The 18,661-nt window shown below is 41.0% G+C and overlaps 1 protein-coding gene across 23 annotated transcripts in view; it reads right to left on the bottom strand.

The window, feature by feature from the left end:
- The window catches only part of ARVCF (ARVCF delta catenin family member), a 279,202-nt gene that overhangs the window by 124,066 nt on the left and 136,475 nt on the right, over positions 1–18,661 (bottom strand). The window contains exon 2 of one of the 23 annotated variants that reach the window (XM_030500625.1): positions 18,085–18,179. The exons of the other annotated variants lie outside the window; for them this stretch is intronic. The gene's annotated coding sequence lies outside the window, so the exon portion shown is untranslated. The remainder of the gene's footprint in view (positions 1–18,084; positions 18,180–18,661) is intronic. 23 annotated transcript variants of the gene reach the window in all.

Here is an 18,661-nt window from a genome sequence, read left to right as displayed (position 1 = left end):
ATTTTAAACCTACAATCATTTATTTATGCACAGTGGTGTTCACACATTCATCCCCAGCAGCCTCTGAAACACAAACCTCAGTAACCTAATGTGGTTAGGATGAGCCTAGATGCACAGATTGAAGTAAGGCCCATTAAAAAAGAAAGAAAGAGAAAAAGCAACAGACTACAAGGGAGATGACAATGATTAAAGGCATGTAGCTGGTCTCTCCAACTGATCACTGTGCCACTTTCTCATCTGAGCCACAACTGAAAAGCCAATTTAATAAATACCTCTCATTTCAACAGGCAGAACACCACCAGGCACCAAGAAATGCTGTCGCTCAGCAGAAAGATAATGCAGTGATCATTGGGTGGGTATAATAGAGGGATTATTTTACAATTACAGCAACAATGAAAAAGCAATTTATACAGTAACACACTGATGTACTGGCAAGCGCCTGTCCAACGGGATTAAATAAAAGTCTGACACAGACTGCAGACAGAAGAATGTCTTTAGCAAAAGGTTTATGAACTTCCCCAGACAGTCATATTTCTGTGCAATGTCCCTTAGAGACAGTACTTTGCATTTAGATCCGGTTTAGATAACAGAAGCACAACGTATGAATAAGAAGTAAAGAGCACTTAGAGAATTCTTATTTAAAGAAAAGCAAAAGCATACATGATGAAGATATGCCTTCTGCAGCAATGGAAAGTGACCTGTTTCAGTAGCCCCCAATATATCTTTGTATCTCGGAAGCCCTTAGGAAATAATAAGAAGTAACCAAGGGAGAGGACAGCTAGCCAGGAACACCGTATGGATGGAGAGAATGGTTCACAACGTCCCACGTTGCTGAAGCAATACCCCCAGTATTCTCTGGAAAAGATCCAGTTAACAGAAAACTTGCAAGAATAACCTGCAGGTAGATCAGGCACCCTTCCAGAGCAGGGAAAATCAAACCGAGAAGGGAAAAAAACCACATTTTAGAAGAGAAAGTCTGGTAGTTCAAAGGGAGGGCAGATGAACATTTTTACAAACCACAGAGCTTTTAGCTCTGGTTGATTTATTAAATGGGTCACCCTCTTTTTACTGTTACTTCAGGCAACAGTTGAATTATTCAATGAGCTCCAGTTGACTGTTGTTTCTAAAACACTTGGGCCACCTCTGGGGAAGGAAGACAGAAGGCAAGGGGGAATAAAAACATGTTTAAAAGTTAAAGAGTTTAAGGGAAGTGGGTCCTATCCGTTTATGAGAAGCCTCAGAAGCAGGGAGAGAGGAAGTATTTCTGTAAGCTGCCTGCTATGGAAAGTTGTACCACACAGGCAGTGCCATGAAGTGGAGATGTGCAGCTCAGCTGTAAAGCTAGCAAAATGGAGACAGCCTTGTCTCTCTAATATTAGTACAAGGGTGATAACCCTTCTGCTGCTCCAACAGAAGAGGATACATGGCTTCAACCCTAGGGATACCAACCATGTGTTTGGAACTAAACACATGCCTCTCCCCTGGAAGTTTTCCAACCCTAACAGAACTGTCAGAAGAAATTCTCCCACAGTCCAGTGGAGTGAAAAGCTGTTTTCAGAGACAGTCTTCCAGAGCTTAGAAAATGCAGCACATTTTTTACCAGCCCAAACCAGAGTGACTCTGAATGGACAGGGAGAACCAGAACAAAGCTAGTCCCTGAGCAAGGCAAATACCAAACCATCAGGCTTTCCCTGCTGATGGAACATCCATCATTCCCCCGATTTTTGAAGAATCACCAAGACTCAAATTCATAGTGACATTTAACTAATGAAAACACTCTATGATGCTCATGTGATCAGTGGCCGGTTTCCAGATTTCAGAAGCAGCAGCAGCAGAAGTGATTGGTCATGAAGTAGCAGAACAGGTATTGCAAAACTCTTCCTTTTTGCTCCAGCAAAAAGGCAGCTTGTTAGAAGAAAGCCTGTTGACAGCAGGGAATCCCACTATCATTTGTGCCTACGCAGTAATCAGAGCTGGTTGCAAGAAAACACAGGAATCAAACAGCATGACAAAAGCAAATTAAGGCATACATTAAAAAAATCAATATAATCAGAAATGTGAAGAGCTGGCACTGACTAACTGAAGCCAAAACCACATAGTTCTGCATTACATTAGAAAAAGTATAATTAACAAAGAAACCCCAAAACCTGTCAATATTTTACTCCCTTATGACATATTTTACTCCTGCTTCCAAAGAGCAGTTCCCTTGCAAACTAGATATGTATACTTCAAAATAAAACTCAAGTTGTTTATGGCTTTTTTCCTCTTAAAGATTACAATAGATTTATAGGCACAATCAGAGCATTTTGACCCGAGTAAATTACAGGATTCCATATACCAACTAATTCTCAAACAAAAGATTAAAGCCAGAACACAGCATTGACAGCTAATAAGCACTTGTACCTTCAGAAGGATTTAATGTTTTCTTCTTAGCATCTGTGAGAAACTATTATACACAAAGATCCTTACAGACTTTTACCAATTCTCATCATTACTGCTCTTGGAGTGGTCGTTTATATCTACTCAAAGTGATCCTAAAGAGGTATAAATGCTACAGCTAACTATATAAACAATGATACCTACCTTCCAGAGATGTAAGCAGATATCGGCAATAGCAAAGCCTTTTGCTCAAAGACAGGCCAGGTTCAGATGTTTGTCAAATACTTTGCCTGTACTGCTTTTCTGCTCAGCAGCGTCCACCTGCAGAGCAGCAAGGGCTGGTGGTGTCACCATCTCACAGAATGACAAAACCGCAGCCCCAAAATTCCCAGGACACCTCTCAACTACAGTCCGAGGTTGCTTTTTATTTTTACATATAGAAATCATATGCACATGGAAATGACGTGACAAAAGAATGCTGAGTGTTCTATATAGCTGATAATCTTGATGAAGGAGAAAGCTTCCTGGTTTCTTTTTACAGTCATTCAGTCTTCCTGGGAGTTGTGACTTTATGTCTTTAGTCTTAAACTACATATCTAAGTTATTTAAGGTCTCCAAATAACTATAATGCCAAAGATATCTAAAAGCCAATGAAGGAAGTAAGTATTTCTTGAGAGCATGTAAAAATGGTAAAAGCCAGCAAAACTTAGAGAGCCAGAGACAACTAACAGAAGCTCAGACCTGGACTCTATAATTGGCTACCAGGGACCCTGTACCAGAGGCTTGTTACTGAATTACATCTCTTTGCCCTCAGGTTAGATGGAGAAGTTAACAGTTTATACTCACTGGGATTTATCTCCCATGGGGAATTCCCACTTCTTTCCTTTTTTGTCTTGAACCAATACACTCCATCCCAAATGTTGCACTGTCTTGGGAACCCAATTTGCTTCTGCCAGCTATATCCTACCTGGTTTTGATTACAAAACAGGCAAGACCCTTTTCCACAAATCTTTTAATCTTTTCTTCCTGTGTCTTGATCTTATTAAAAGTTCTTCCTAACTTTTTCTTTGGTAGCCATTTATCTTCTGTACAGATGAGGTCTGTCCCAGGCTTTCTCATCACTGAGGAAATACCACTGTTGCAGGAATGTTTTTGTGTGCTCACTGGGTAACTATTAATGCAATGTAAGAATTACTCATTACAAGGATTACAAAAGGTTACTTTTATAGCCTTTCTGTAAAAAATTTCAAGTTTCTGAATCACCTATGTAAAATCTGCCAAAAATCAAATCTGCCACCTTTTTTTCCCTTTTCTTCTTTCAACTAAGAACACAGACCTTTTGTTATATTCCAGTAAAGCTGCTGCATTATAACCACACAATATTGCACAATGCCAATTTTTAGGCTCTAGTGTCATTGGGAAATTCTCACTCAAGTAACTTCCATTCAATGCTAGCCAAGAGCATTAGGATATGTAGCATGCTGACATGCCACTACCCAGAGAACAGCATCCTAACCAATCCATTTCAAACAATCAATAAAGTTTATTATACAGACCCAAAATTCAATATTGAGGACACATCTTTGAAGTAATCTAGAATATCATCACTGAGAGAAAATTATTCACTAATGCCACCTTCTTTTAAGGTTATTTTTACTCCACCTCCCTTTTTCTTTTAATACGCAAACAGAAATTATGACAAAACATGCAATAGACAGAAAAAGGGTTTATATAAAGTAAATAATGCTTTCTGTTTGCAACAAGCTGAGGGTGTTCAGTAAGCATTTCTCTCTCCTCCCCTCCCTCTCTTTTTACAAGCTAACAAATCAATTTTAGACGAGATCTGCAGGTGAGTAATGACTCCCTTCTTGGTGGGGCCACTCTCTCAGCACCACTGAGTAAGTAAATGGATAGGACATAGTGCAGATTTGACAGTGAGCAGTTCAGGCCCCAAATTCAGCCTGAAAATGCACACATACTTTTTATCTTCACGTTTTGGAACACCAGGTACACAGAGAAGAACAATGCAAGCTTGAGATGCACTGATCAGTAAGGTTAATGTAACTTACGAAGGTTTATAGAGTTTCTAGTCAAATAACTCTACCTTCGTCAGACTTTTAGAAAAATCACTCCACCGCACAACCTTGAGACAGTTGCGTTCCCCCAAATGTCTTGCAGACCCAGCAGATTATCCTCTTTCATAAGGGGCTGCCGACAGGTTTTTAGTGACAAAGAATCCATTCCAGATGACTAACCTCTCCGTCCACACCCCCTCTTACACATCAGTTGCCTCCACAAGTCATACGCGGTCAGGCTTCCTCCTGACAGTCAGCAGAGGAAGAAGGCTGAGACCCATGAAAGACCCTGAGAAGGCTCCAGGGAAAAGGTGCCTCAACATCAGCCTGGGAACAGAGGAAGTCGCCTGCAAAAGCTCCCTGACAAGCAAAGAGGAACCTTCAGGATCTGCTTGCAGGGTTAGCTTGTGTACCAACCATTTCTACACCATTCACGTCTCTGCCCACAATTTCAACCTGTACCTTTCAGGTAACCAAGGATTCACCCTCTCCTTACTTCAGTAAGGAATCATGGAGCCTTCTTACGCCCCGGGAGGAAGACGACGAAAGCCAGTAACAGTAACCAGATGAGACTGGCCAAAGACACAAGCAAGGCCTGAGACCCAGCTTGTACAAAGGCAACCTGGGGAAGAAGTAGAAGCCTAAAGGAAGAACAGATGAAGGAAGAGCAGAATAAGGATAAAAGACAGGAAGAATTCCGAGGGATATAAGGAAAGCCTGATGGTTGGGAGAAGATGAGTAGAGGATTTTATTTTTATTTTTTTTTAATCTGCCAAGGAGAGGTGGATTTGGAGAAAGCAGGTAGGAGGCTTTGCTGCACTGAAACATCACGTTTTTACTATCCAGCAGAACCGGGTCAGACATCCTATGTATGCGCAAAAACTCTACATCTGTGCTTTGTGGGCAATGTTTACTACATATGTTTCACTTGCCATGTCTCTTACCACCTAGTGAATACACAGGGATAAGCATCTGGAAGCGTCACTGTAGCTGGCAACACAGATAAAGATAAAAGGTCCAATCTTCAGCCCTAGAGCCATGCACACTTCCTGGCACATTGCCTGCTTTCATCTAAGCCTACACAGGGCAGGTATTCTTTACTTTGCCAAAATGTTAAGAGACTTTAACCTGCCCACAGACTGTCCACTTGCCTCTCCCTACAGAAAAGGGGACAGAAATTAATCATTACAAAGAAAGAACAAGACACTCCTATAGCTCCTTTTCCTCTCTGCTCTGGGAAGAATGTGCCCAGCTGAAGAGATTCCAACAGAGGCAAACAGCATGAGCCTTCAGAGACAACATGAAGAGGGAGTGAACAGAAGTTACACCTCTCCCAGACTAGATCCTGAATGGGGCAAGACATTACACAATGTGCAAATATACCTTTTCTCTTCATATTGCTACTTCGATACCTAAGAATTCTAGGATGTTATCTAGGATCCAAATCTGCAGACTCGGTACTTGTATCAGCTCTGATTTTGCACATAGAAGTCTTGAAACTCACATCAGTCACTGGAAAAGAGAGCACGTTTTGGTTAACTTATCCCAAACTTCAGGGAATAACTTTTTCCTGATATTTTCTCATAGAGGTAGTCAACAAACACCCAAGATGCCAAATTAGTTCCCCATAGCCATGCTAACAGGCTTTTCTGTGTGTAAGTAACACAAAGGAGCTGGGTTGCCCCAGGCAAGAGCCAGTACCAAACCCTTCTTCAGCCCAATGATGGGTGCTTAGAGCTTGTACTGACTCTCGGCAGCAAGAGGAGGTCTACCCTTTAGCGTGTACGGGCTTTTTTACTGTTTCTTCTATTTAATAAAAACAAGTCATAGAACATGGAAGGTGGAGAGAGGGAGAACAGATCAGACAGCCAAAGATCCTTTATTTCAGATTCTTTCCCTAGAAAAATGAATAAAACCAGGGAGCCATATGGCACAGGTTCTAAATGTTCTTTGTAGACCTTCCAAACACAAGAAAGAAAAACAAAGACATTTATCCAGGCGGTAACAATGCCAATTCCAAAAGCCATGGTACAGCTAAGGTACCTCACCGCTACAGCAACATCTCCCCATATCCTCTTCATGGCACATGAGAAACAAGGAGTTGGAATTACCCAGAACCACTGGAAATCTCACATCAATTCCAGGAAAAGGCAAAAAAAGCCTCAGCATTTCTCCACATGATTGGCATCTGTCACATTTAAAGGAAGACAAAAAAAAGATACCCTTTCTGTTCCCTTAAAACTTGGAAATTTCCTAGGGAGCGTTTCCTCAGCAATGATCCTCCTACGCTTGGCTAAGTAGTTTGCTGCCATTCCAAATGCCTCTGGAAACACCAGCGGGATCCACATACCACAATTAAAAGCTGGCGTGTACTCAACCGCACTGCTGAACTACTAAATGTTTGTCCTGCAATTACTGTACAACAACTCCCTCTGCAAATATGCCCCTCCAGCACTGCATTCTCCATTGGCAATTGTCAGCTTTGGAAGTTTACAACAGTTATAACTAAACTTACCACTTTCTGAACCAAAACAGTGAAGTTTTCCTAGATGTAGTACGATCAATTGATCTCTCTTACTCATAAAAGCTTTCAAAGCTGTCTTGAAGGCTCTCCTATCACTCTGTCATTTATTGAATAAAAGTAGATCCTAGGAACTTAATTTATGTCCTTCTGATACAACTGCCTCCTGTCTTCATCTCAGACCTGCTAGAGCAGACATTACCATCAACTGAGGCTTCATCTTTGATAAAATTCACAGCATAAAAATGCTGCAATGGGTAACTCAGAGAACCACAGACAGAATTTGCATCCAACACTTTGACCACATACTGCAAAATAATGGTACATAAAAATGCCCAGCCTTCTCTACAGTGCCCTACAAACCACTGCTCTGACTCACGGCTCACGAGGCTCACACAAAATACCTATTCTGGGAAGAGCAGAGAGCAGGACTTTGGAAGAGACAGGCAAAGGGGAAAACTCAAAGACTTTCTAGATACTAAACTATGCAGCTAGCACAGACAGTGCGCCCACTACAGCAGATGTCTTCCATTTTCCTGCTGTTACCGAACTCTTGTATTTTATCCTTATCACAATTTCAGGTTATTTAAAAAGATCTTGCTGCTATTCCTTTCCACCTTCTACAGTAATGGCTAAGTAAAAGTACTAATGGCAAGAGAACTGCATCCCGCCTCTTTAAGCTTACAGCAATTTTGACCCAATTTCAGCTTTAGTTAATTTGAGACATTTCTGAACAGAAAGGAAGATTGATCACTGGCACGGAGATAAGGGTTTCCAGCCTGAACTCATACTGAGCCACATGGCCTGAGTGAGAAAGTGATGGTGGTTGTTTTAAGCAAGAAGTTCCCAAATCACGATTTTCATTGCATCTCTAATGGTTTGGGGCATCTATCATGTTGAGCCTGTTTTGTCCTCACTAGGCTGTTCTCTGGCCCATCTCCTCAGTGAGCTTTAATAAGTTCTCGCTGAAGTTTAGGGCCTACCAGCCCATGTCTGACAGATATCCTACCAGGCAGGTACAATGCAATGTTTTATCCTATGATGAGCATACGCTGTCATTGTACAAGAATAAACAGAACCAGCATTTGGCTTTAAATCATTGCACTTACAGATCTGAATCGAACTCCTCATATCAGCAACACCACTTCAGAGCTGAAAACTCCAGACTAATCTCCTCTTAATTCTTACTGTCACTAAAAGTAGCATGTAGCTTGAATTTTCTGTCTTTGCTTCCAACTACACCTCACAACTCTGTTTTCCAGTTTGCTCTGGTACAGGTGAATCCAGAGTTAACAATTCTTTTTATCATTCTTGAAAGAATATATGGGCACATGCTGGTTATCCATATTCAAAGAAGGAGAAAAAAAATCACATTAAGACTGATGACATCCACCTTCACAGAAGTCACTCAATGATTAGACTTAATGACCAAGAGTGAAGCATAAACCTTAGCAAGTATGCAGTCTTATTTTATTTGTCAACTAGATGAAAGGAAGTGAAACATGAGAAGGATGTCTACATTTCACACCTTTTCCCTGGAAGTCCAAAGTGTTCAAAGCATCTGTTTCTTATTCTGCTGGACTAGAAATAATTGCCAATGTCCTGCAAGAAATTATAATTAAAAATACATCTCCTGTAGTGTTTCCAATTTAGTAATTTAGTCTTCCTACCTTGCTGCTCTTCCCCACACCCACAAACAGTTACTGAGGTTTCACATGCCCCTGAATTAGTCATATTCTCTCCCCATTTGTACCACGCACAGAAGAAAAACAAGAATCAGCAACACCAGGGCTGTTGTGCCTCGTGGGGTTGCACGAGATGAGCAGCACGGGCAGCCCCTTCCAGCAAGGGCAAGCCTTCAGGGTGCACAGAGCCTCAGAAGAGAGAGATTAATTAGATCCTGGAGGTGCTTATTCCTTTCTGCTAACTAAGAAGCCCCTCAAGGCTTCCCAACAGACACACAACATCTACTTATCATTCAGAGGTTCTGAGTTCAGTGGTTCAAGCCCCACTCATCCATACTTCTTTTTATACAGTGTTCAAAATTTTGATCCTTTTCTATAACTGAAGAGGTTCCAAAATGCAGAAATGAAGGCCTTCTCATGATCCTCAAAGTGAGGTTATTTGCAGTTTCTCTAGAAGATCCTTGTAACTGCATCAGGAACTGCAGAACAAAAACCTAAGCATATTTCACCGTTAAATTATTTACGTTAGATTTCCCTGAACAAACAACATTCAAACGGAAACCACAAGCAGCTTTCTTGAAAAGACAACAGGGAGCAGTGAACTATAACATCTCCTAAAAGCTGATGGGATATACCTCACAGCTTTTCTCCTTTGAGCTGATCACCTGAACAGAGAGGGGTTCTGGAAACAAACAAAATACCATCAAAATCAGTATTCTCTTTGCTCCAAGCTGCTTCAAATAAACACAAGCCCATCTAATTCAGCTGAATAAGAGCAACAACTGAGCTTAAGGTATGCACCAGATTTTTTATTTATTTTTAAATACGCTATGCCTGGAATTGTTCTGCATTTTGGCATGCTCACAGCGTCATCTCCCAATATTTCAGACTAAAGGTTACTGTTTAAAATCAGCATCTATTGATATGCCAAAGTGTTTTCACTTCAAGTTTCACTTCAGGTTTCCCTTTCAATTCACCAAGAGGAAGTGCAAAGTCCTGCATCTGGGAAGGAACAGCCCCACCAGGACACAGTGGGGCCATCCAGCTGGAAAGTGGATTGGCAGAAAAGGATGGGGGGTCCTGGTGGACACCAAGCAGAATGTGAGCCAGCCTGGAAAAGGAAAGGATTGGGGGGATCTTATCAATATGAATAAATACCTGAAGGGAGGGTGGAGGGACAATGAAGCCAGGCTCTTTCTAATGGTGCCCAGTGACAGTAGGAGAGGCAACGGTCACAAACTGAAACACAGGAGGTTCTGTCTGAACATCAGCAAACGCTTTTCCACTGCAAGGGCAACTGAGCACTGGTACAGATTACCCAGGGAAGCTGCAGAGTCTCCATCCCTGGAGAAAGCCATCTGGACCTGTTCCTGGGCAACCAGCTCTAGGTGGTCCTACTAAAGCAGGTGGGTTGGGCCAGGTGACCTCCAGAGGTCCCTTCCAACCTGAACTTGGTGATTCTGTTGTTCCATTTTAGCCACCAAAATATATCCTACTGTCTTGAAATGATAAATGTGCATTCCAGTTCCTCTCTAGACACTCCCCACGTAAAGCAAGCCAACAGGAATAAAAAAACAACATCAAAGCCTTTCTGAATTGCCTCCCCCACACACAAATCTGCAGCAACTATAAATGCATGCATAGTAAAGATCATCTTTACTTGGGGCTAAATAAACAGCCTCCAGTCAGCACTGCTTTCTTACCACAACACAGAAGACCACAAGTTTCCTGTTGCTCATCAGACAAGCAAATACAGATACAAAAATAAGACTGGAACACTTTAGAACAGTTTGTCTTCCAGATATCTACTCAATTCACAACACGCCCAAATAAATTAATATGCCGTACTTTGAAGTGATGCAGATTAAAACGAGACATTCACTTGAATACCTGCTCCAAACAGAGCATACCTCTACTCTTTCTAGACACTTTCAGGTATGGTCTGAAAGTCAGACTTCTCAAACATCAGAAGTACTGAGGTTTTTCCCTCAGATAACCCCAAAGTTACATTCCCTTTTTTCTCCATTGCAGAGCACAGCATCCAGGAACTGTAACACGCTTACCTTTATCTCAGTAACAAAGTGTTGACAATCCCTCTAGAAATCATTCCCTTGGGTAAAACAGCTAAAGGATCTTTCAAAATTATCTTTAGCAGTTGACCAGAAAAGCAGAGATGTCAAAGCAGAGATGTTCTTAAAGCTTGCCCAATCTTTCTCATCTCCCCAGCTGTATCAGATGGCCTAGCAAAGCTGTCTTCGCACACCTTTGGACTACTGTGATCTTGCTAACATGATTGCTTTAAGAAGCCAAAGCATACAAACATATACTCCACAATCTCTCTTTTAAAAAGCTCCTTAAAATCCAGCTCTTCATCAATCATCATTATAAACCCTCTCTGCCTATGTGACCTGACTTATTTAGAGAACGGGTTTCTGAGGTTCCCATCCTGAAAATCAACCCCCTTAAATCAGGCACCTTTAATCAAACAGTCCCAGCTGTAGGTTAGGAGACATGTTCTCATGTACATTGTTTACATCTGCAATATATTCTTAATAATATACAAATACCTGCTGTCACACTTCTGGGCTTGTTTAACCTTTACATCATTGTTGTCTAGAATTAATTCCATATAATTTCTAACAGGCTGTCTCCATGGTATTGACACATCGCTCCGTATTATTATATGTTGACATTTACAGCCACTTCATGAGAAAGAAGGTCCTCAATTAGATTCTAAATCAGTAGCCATAGTATGCTCTAATATGCTTCTCACTGAATTGATCTTTGTTATTGTCAGACACAAAAATGCAACTGATAAATTGCACACAATCTTCATTCATCACATTTCAATTAAACTTCTCTAGCAAGTAAAGACTGAATTCAAGAGTGGCACCATTATCACCAGATGGCTGAAAGTTCAACTCAGCACCATTAAAAATAACTTGCTGTGCCATCAGCACCTTCTTTTTAACAGCCTCCTGCTCTTCTTTTTGATAGCAACTCACTGGCCCCCAAAGCAAAAAACCCCAAAGTTAACACAGAGCCTGGATCTAGTCTGAAAGTTTGCAGCATTTAAGCCACCTACAAGACTTTTTGGAGTGTAAAGATAATGCAATATTGAGAAAAAGGAATTTTCTCAATACGTATCATTCCACAAAACACCCTAAACAGCATTACCATGTCCCTGCCTGCTTCCATGATCACCTTTTCCACTCAGTAGCGATTTCAAAGCATGCCAAGTGGTGGTGCTTACCACTGAGTATCTATTGCAAAGTCCAGAAGAAAACTGAGGAAACGCTTCTTCAAATGCTTCATCATTCTATTTTACCACTTAAGAGAGAGCTCACAGATACCTTGCAATGCTACCAATCTGTTTGCTTTCCAAAGACAACTGAGGAGGAGGCATAGCTGAGGCTCCTAAAGGGTTACACTACACCCATGGTTGCTCCTGAACCCCAGGAACAGCAGAGCCTCCAGGCACCCGTTCTATGGAACTCATGTGGATGACTTCCAGTTCTGGAAGACTATAAAGCAAGCTGAAATTTCCAAAAGCCTATTACAACAAGCCAGGCATCCAGTAGCTCCCAGTTTTTGTTGACAGCTGACAGCTTTCTGCACTTAACAAAAGGCCAGTGAGTTAAAGGAAGAAATATTTGGCTGTTTGTATTGTATTGTCCCTTGAAAACAAGGAGTACCAGGCTAGAGGTTTATTTCTCTAGATCATACATTACTTCAATAGACAGCTAAATATAGTAAAATGGTGATTATTTAGCACATCTTTAAAGCAACAATTTCCCTCCCAATTAATTTCCAGTTCCTCAGATTAATTATCAACTCAAATTTTCTCGATACATGCACTGCAAGAAGCTGAATATGTTTCCTGTAAATTAAATTGCTTTCAAAGGTAACGATGCTCCTAAAAGAACTTTGACTAAGCAAAGAATCAAAAATCCATTCCACTGTATCTGCATGGATGGGTAGAAGGCAGAAACCAATGTTTCCAGCCAGTGAAACTCTGGAGCTTGAACCCCATCAATAAGCTGCTTTCACCTGGCCTCAGGGTAATGACCCTAACACAGTAACAAGAAGTAGTTCTGCCTAAATAAGAACAAAACTCAGCAGCAGCAACAAAATAACAATCAGGGTTAATCACTATTGCTCACAACTTCAGCCACTATGGATCTGTACTGAGGAATCTTAACATCTACAGAGCCTGCTGATGGTCTATTTAGTGACAAAGCTCCTGTAAATTTCTATCATACCTGATTGGAAGCTTTAGGAGAAAAATGGAAAGCAGACCCTCTGCAGAGAGATCAAGTACTTCCTTCTCTCTGTCAGACCAGAAGTACCAAGAGAGCAATCACAACTCCACGCTGTTACACTCAGGAGCAGGCAGAAGCAAGCACACAGACCTTTCTCCACCCAGAGCCAGAAAAAGATCAATTCCAACAGCTCTTTTTTCTTTTTCCCCTTGGCATTTCTTTTTTCTCCTGCTCTGTGGCCTGATCCTAGAAGGGGCAGTGCTCTGAACTCCCAGGAACAAAGCAAGGGAGTTGTCCAAGCTCAGTACCATCAAAACTGTTTTGCTAAGAACAGCAGTTACATTAAAACCATTTAGTGGAATAGAAACCACTGTCTTTACAAGCAGGTGAACAGCACCAGCACTTTGTTCCCTGTGCAGAGCAAAGGGAACAAAGCTCCCCTGTTCGGTGGAGCACCCACCTCTGTGTGGTGTTACAAAGGTGCTGGCAGCTCGCTGCTCGATCTGCCCTATTCAAACTGCAACTGCAATTAAAGCTCAGTTCCCCTATCTGGTTTCTTACATTTCTTTTGGACTCTTTTGTTATTGTTGAACGTTGGAGTCCAGTTCTATGGTCATATGCCCAAAACATTAGCACAGTGCACTGACTGCTGTGCAGTCCTTTCACAGAATGTACTCCTCACCCAGCTGCAACAAGACTCAAGTTGAATCACTGTCTAAAACCTGCCTTTGTATTTTATCCTACTGGCATGAACCTGCATGGCTTTTGCCTCACACTGGAGGCATAACGGGACAGGAGACACTGTTCTTTACAGATACAAGATTACTTCAGCATTGTACAGTCAGAATATGGAGGGAAAAAAGTTTCTTACTACTCAAAACTCTGTCATTCTAGCACAACAAAGGGGAACTTCCAGAACAAAGCATGTCTGAAATCAAGTATCTGCTAAAAGCTTACACATTTAATGCCTGTCTGTATTACTAACCAGGTGGAAGTGGAAACACAATCAAACACAGAAAGAAGGCAGGGTTAGCATACTATACACTGATCTTATAAAATATTTAAGCAAAGCATGTGACCATCGATAACACGCACTTTGACTGAACAATAGGCTGCACATAAACAACTTTTTTTTCCCCAGACCTTTAGTCTATGGGTATCTGTGAGAGAGGGAGGAAAGAAAGATAGATTAAGAAAAAACAAACCATATACACAAGGACACATTACAAATTCTTATGGTACAGCCCCTGTGAAGTATATTTGTAATATTACACGCATTCTATTTTAGACACAGACATGCATACAGACTAACAGAACCTGAAACCCTTAGGTTTTTGAGGAAACATACACAAAAGGCACGATGGTGCTGAGAACAAAGTACTAATGCTTACCTCCAGTCAGCAACTTCAGCAGGCTATGTTCTGCACTGAAGCTGGACAAAACCAAGCAAGTCCATGCTTTAATAATTGATTGAGCCCCCACCCCAGCTAAGGCAGTCAGTCAGCTGTACAAGACTATAAACACACCGAATTACAGTATTATTAATTCATCTGCTTAAACTTCAAACAAGGACACTTTTTTTGTGGTTTTTTTGTTGTTTTTTCACAACAAAGTAGACTACCAAAAGAGGAGCAGGTAACAGAACCAAATTTGGTTTCTTTTCTTCTGAATCACACACTTCTTCAGATCACAGTAGCTATTCATGAAATGATCCCCAGACAAAGACTAGGTAAGCTCCCTTCCTCCTCCAAACCCCAGCCCAGAAAACCCCCAGAAGAACTAAGCCAGGAGTGATAATTCCTACTAAGAAACACCCAGTCAGAGATGATCATTATTTGCACGCCTCGCTGTTACACTAAACAGACTGAAATCAGGCAAAAGCAAGTCCTCCAGGACCTCATACAGCACATGAGCAGTAAAATTAAAAAGCAAATTAAAAGTAAAAATAAAAAAGTAAAAAAGTAAGCACTTGCTTACCATCCAGCAGTGGAAAGCTTCCATCCAAGAAATACTCCAGGTATAGATATGTGACAGATCAAGATTTGTGGCAAGATGTGACGGAGGCTATAGGCTGTAGCTATGAGTTTATGACATTCATGTCAGCTTAGGGACAGGCATTTCCTAAGCAGGAAGCAGGAAAGGTGGCAGTGACCCATGCCATCACTTGGGACACTGTATCGAACTGCACTGTTTCTACATTACAGCTGAGCCATCAGCTGCAAAGATAAAAACAGAGAGCTTTGTCTCATTTTGTCTAAGGGCACTCAAATCTTGCCAGACAACAGCCATAGAACAAGCTACTGATTTTTTGTGGCGAGGAACTCTACACAAGGAGCAACACTCAGGAAGGGTAACTCCCAACAGCTTACTTCAACCTTGATAAAGCAGTAACAATACAAAACCACTGACTTCCTATGTTAAAACACACCACATCCTATTTACGCTCAGGGAAAAAAGAAACACTAATGAAGGATGCACCATATCATGCCCTTTCTCTTACATTGCCTACGTACATTACCACTGATCAATTTTTCTGGAAAAGGTGAACAGGGGCTATTTCCTAAAAACGCCAAAGCCTTGAGAGGACCTTCAGTTACTGTCTTAATATTGAGAGTGACCCTTCATAAACTGAAACATTCTTGCACAGATGAAATATCATCATCATCATCATCAAAACAATCCAAACACTACATGGCTTCTGTGACAGAGTTGATGTTATGCAAAAATCCAAGAGGTAATGAAGACTCTTCTCCAGAATCACCTAACAAAACACTGTACCACCAAAACCAGCTATGAGACAAAGATAAATAACAGAAAACATTAAAATATTAACTAGAAACAAATTCTACTTTGGAAATTGATATTTGCAAGGCATTTAGACCTGTAACACAAACCCTACCCATTTTAAGGTTAAGTGGTGGTCAAAGCCTACGCTGCAATGAAACTTTCAATGTTTCAGATATGTCTGCAGTTGTTCTCGTCTGCTCATGTACAGATTAAAAACAAATTAAACATGAGCTGATACGCTAAAACACAAGTTTTTCACCACATTTGTGACTATTGTATGGAGTTAGGCTCAGCTCTGTGCCATCTGCAAAGTGTTTCTTTGAACTGATGCCCATGATACAAAACAGAGACAAAAGCTATAAGAAAGTTAATGAAGTTCTGGGATAATCCCAATATCAGTTGGGATTATCAGTTTATTTGGAAAATGCAATCAATACTGAGATATAAAATATCAAAAAACATATTAGGCAGACATCTCTCAAGTACCACGGGCTGGAGATGCGCAATTCTGATGCTGTTACTGGGCTTATAAACAACTGATTGGAAATAAAGCCAGTAGAGGAATAATGAACAGTTGATGTTACACCAAAAAAAAAAAACCTTTTTGCTTGAGGTCCTTCCCCCTCCCAATGAAGTTGAAACCCCCCTATCACCCAGGCAAGGGGTTAACATTTCCACGGAAGCACCATTTCTACCTGTTCAACAGGCATCTGGCAGGGTGAGGGAAAGAGAGAAAGGAAGAAAGAGAGAAGAAAAATGGTGCAAGGTCAGGTCATTGAGCTGAAGTCCCAGGAGGTGACCGCATCTCATTTAGGGAAAGATTCATTCAAATTTCATAAACCCAGTGAGTGAATAAGGCAGAAAGGATGCTGGTATCAAAAGGGAAATTAATGATGACCTCAATTTAAACCACAGAAATCGCCTACACAGAGACACAGTGAGTCACAAACGTCTCCGTACCACACAGATCCTTAAGGGGAAGGTTGCATTCTGGGACACGTCAATTAAAATTAAGAATGAAATAACTCTGCGCAACAGTGCTGAATGGCATTTTCTCTCAAGAGACCGAAGTTCAAATTGAGATTTCAGCTGCACAATCAGATTCCCATTCTTAACTCTTTCATTTCCAATGCAACTGATCAGCTTATGACAGTCTTCCCTTTCCTTCACTTCCCAAGTAAACCCAATGACATTTTAGAGAGACCTGTACCTGCCTAAAGCCCAAAGTCCAGACTGTGACAGTACTACCAGAATTAATGAGACATGCAAATGAACACAGCAAAGTTCACAGCGTATGCCCATTCTGGATGAAACCAGGAGACCACACATTCCATAATGCATCCCCACCGCCTTATGGAAAACACAACACAGCAGAACCACAAAACGGTATTGCTACTTGAGGTATACTATGTGAAGTGCCCAGCAAAGTCATCTTGACATTCTTCCTCAGGAAATCATGGAACTGAACTTTAAGAGTACCTTAAAAGTACCTTTTCCGTACTTGCAGCCACCCAAAAATACGCTCCTTGTAGTCCACAAGAAACATTAAGAAGCAACACAGATTAAGTGGTGTGTTTCCATCATTAAACCTTAAATTTTAAATGCATTTATCTAGAATTTACCACCAGGAGAAAGCTAATTCTCCCTGTCCCTTTAAAAGAAAACTGTGGATTTTTTAGAAGAATAGAACAATAAACTTAAGGGAATTTTAAATACAGGAAGGAGGGATAAGAGCATGGGGGACGAACCCAACAGACTTTGTAAATATTTTTGTGACTCCCGTTGCCAAAACGGTATCCACATAATGTACCTTGGCCAAGTTTCTTTGAACAAGCGAATTCAAAGAGCAACAATTCATGAAGCACACCCGCACATTTGCGGTATATTTATACAAGCATACACAGCACTTCAGCTGCTGTGGACATGATTCCTCCTTCACTGTCTTGATGCACAGGGCAGATGTTGATGTTACCAGTGTCGCTTTTTCTGGAAGTCTCTGGAATCCAGCCAAGCTCGGGATGTTACACAGAATTTGCTATCCCTCTTGGTAGAGGCAGCAAAGGAAGAAAACTGCATTTTACTTGAGTATTGAAAAGTTTGTGTTGGCACTGTTAAGCTGAAATTTTAGTGTCAGCTTTGTGAAAGAAAGAAAAATAAACTGATCCCATGTAAATGAAACACAAAGATGGTTTTGATTGGAATCTCAAAATCCAAGCAGTAGAAAAACTTACTGGATTAAGAGTGTGTCACACTCGATGTACAGCAACTTGCAGGCAGATGTTTCCGTTCCTATTTACACACCAAAACCAGCTGCCAGATTTTCAGAGTTGTTCAGTGGATTGACTCAGCACTCTCTAATTGATCTCTAATCATACCTGGACTTGGTGTACGCCAGCTTGAGAAGTTTCAAAGTCTGCCCCTCATTTCTGGTTGCCCATATAGCAGCCGTTTTCTCTTTAAAGATTTGGCCCTTGAAGAAATGGTAGGGAAAAATACATTTTTAACTCCAACATACTAAAAAGGGCCCTTAACATTTTCCACAATAGAACTGAACAATTCTCCCTCTCACTTCACATTCTCATAGAGTTGATGGAAAATACTTGGCTTTGTATGTTAAAATAGAGAAGCTGTAACTGCAAATACAAAAGATGCTCTGTCACTATCACACAAATAATGAATTAGCACTTCTTTGTACCTCCTTGTAGTGTTGCAGCCAAGACAGAAGGGTGTAGTGTCACCTTCTGTTTGCTTCATATTTGCTGAATGCTATCAAAGGAAGCCTTTCTTGCTATCTCCTACATCTAAAATGATTGATGGCTGCTGTTTTTGATGTAATTACAAATGGCTCTTCCTTCCAGAAATAACCTGCTAAAAAGAATATTTTAACTTAGAAGCAAAGTATTAACCTTAAAAATTGCCGATGCTATGCACTAATACATAGCCCTGGTATTA

Source organism: Strigops habroptila, chromosome 11, assembly GCF_004027225.2.
Source record: "Strigops habroptila isolate Jane chromosome 11, bStrHab1.2.pri, whole genome shotgun sequence".
NCBI classification, from domain to species: Eukaryota; Metazoa; Chordata; class Aves; order Psittaciformes; family Psittacidae; genus Strigops; species Strigops habroptila.
The sequence above is the reverse complement of the archived record's forward strand: the minus strand, read 5'-3'. Positions and strand labels throughout refer to the sequence as shown.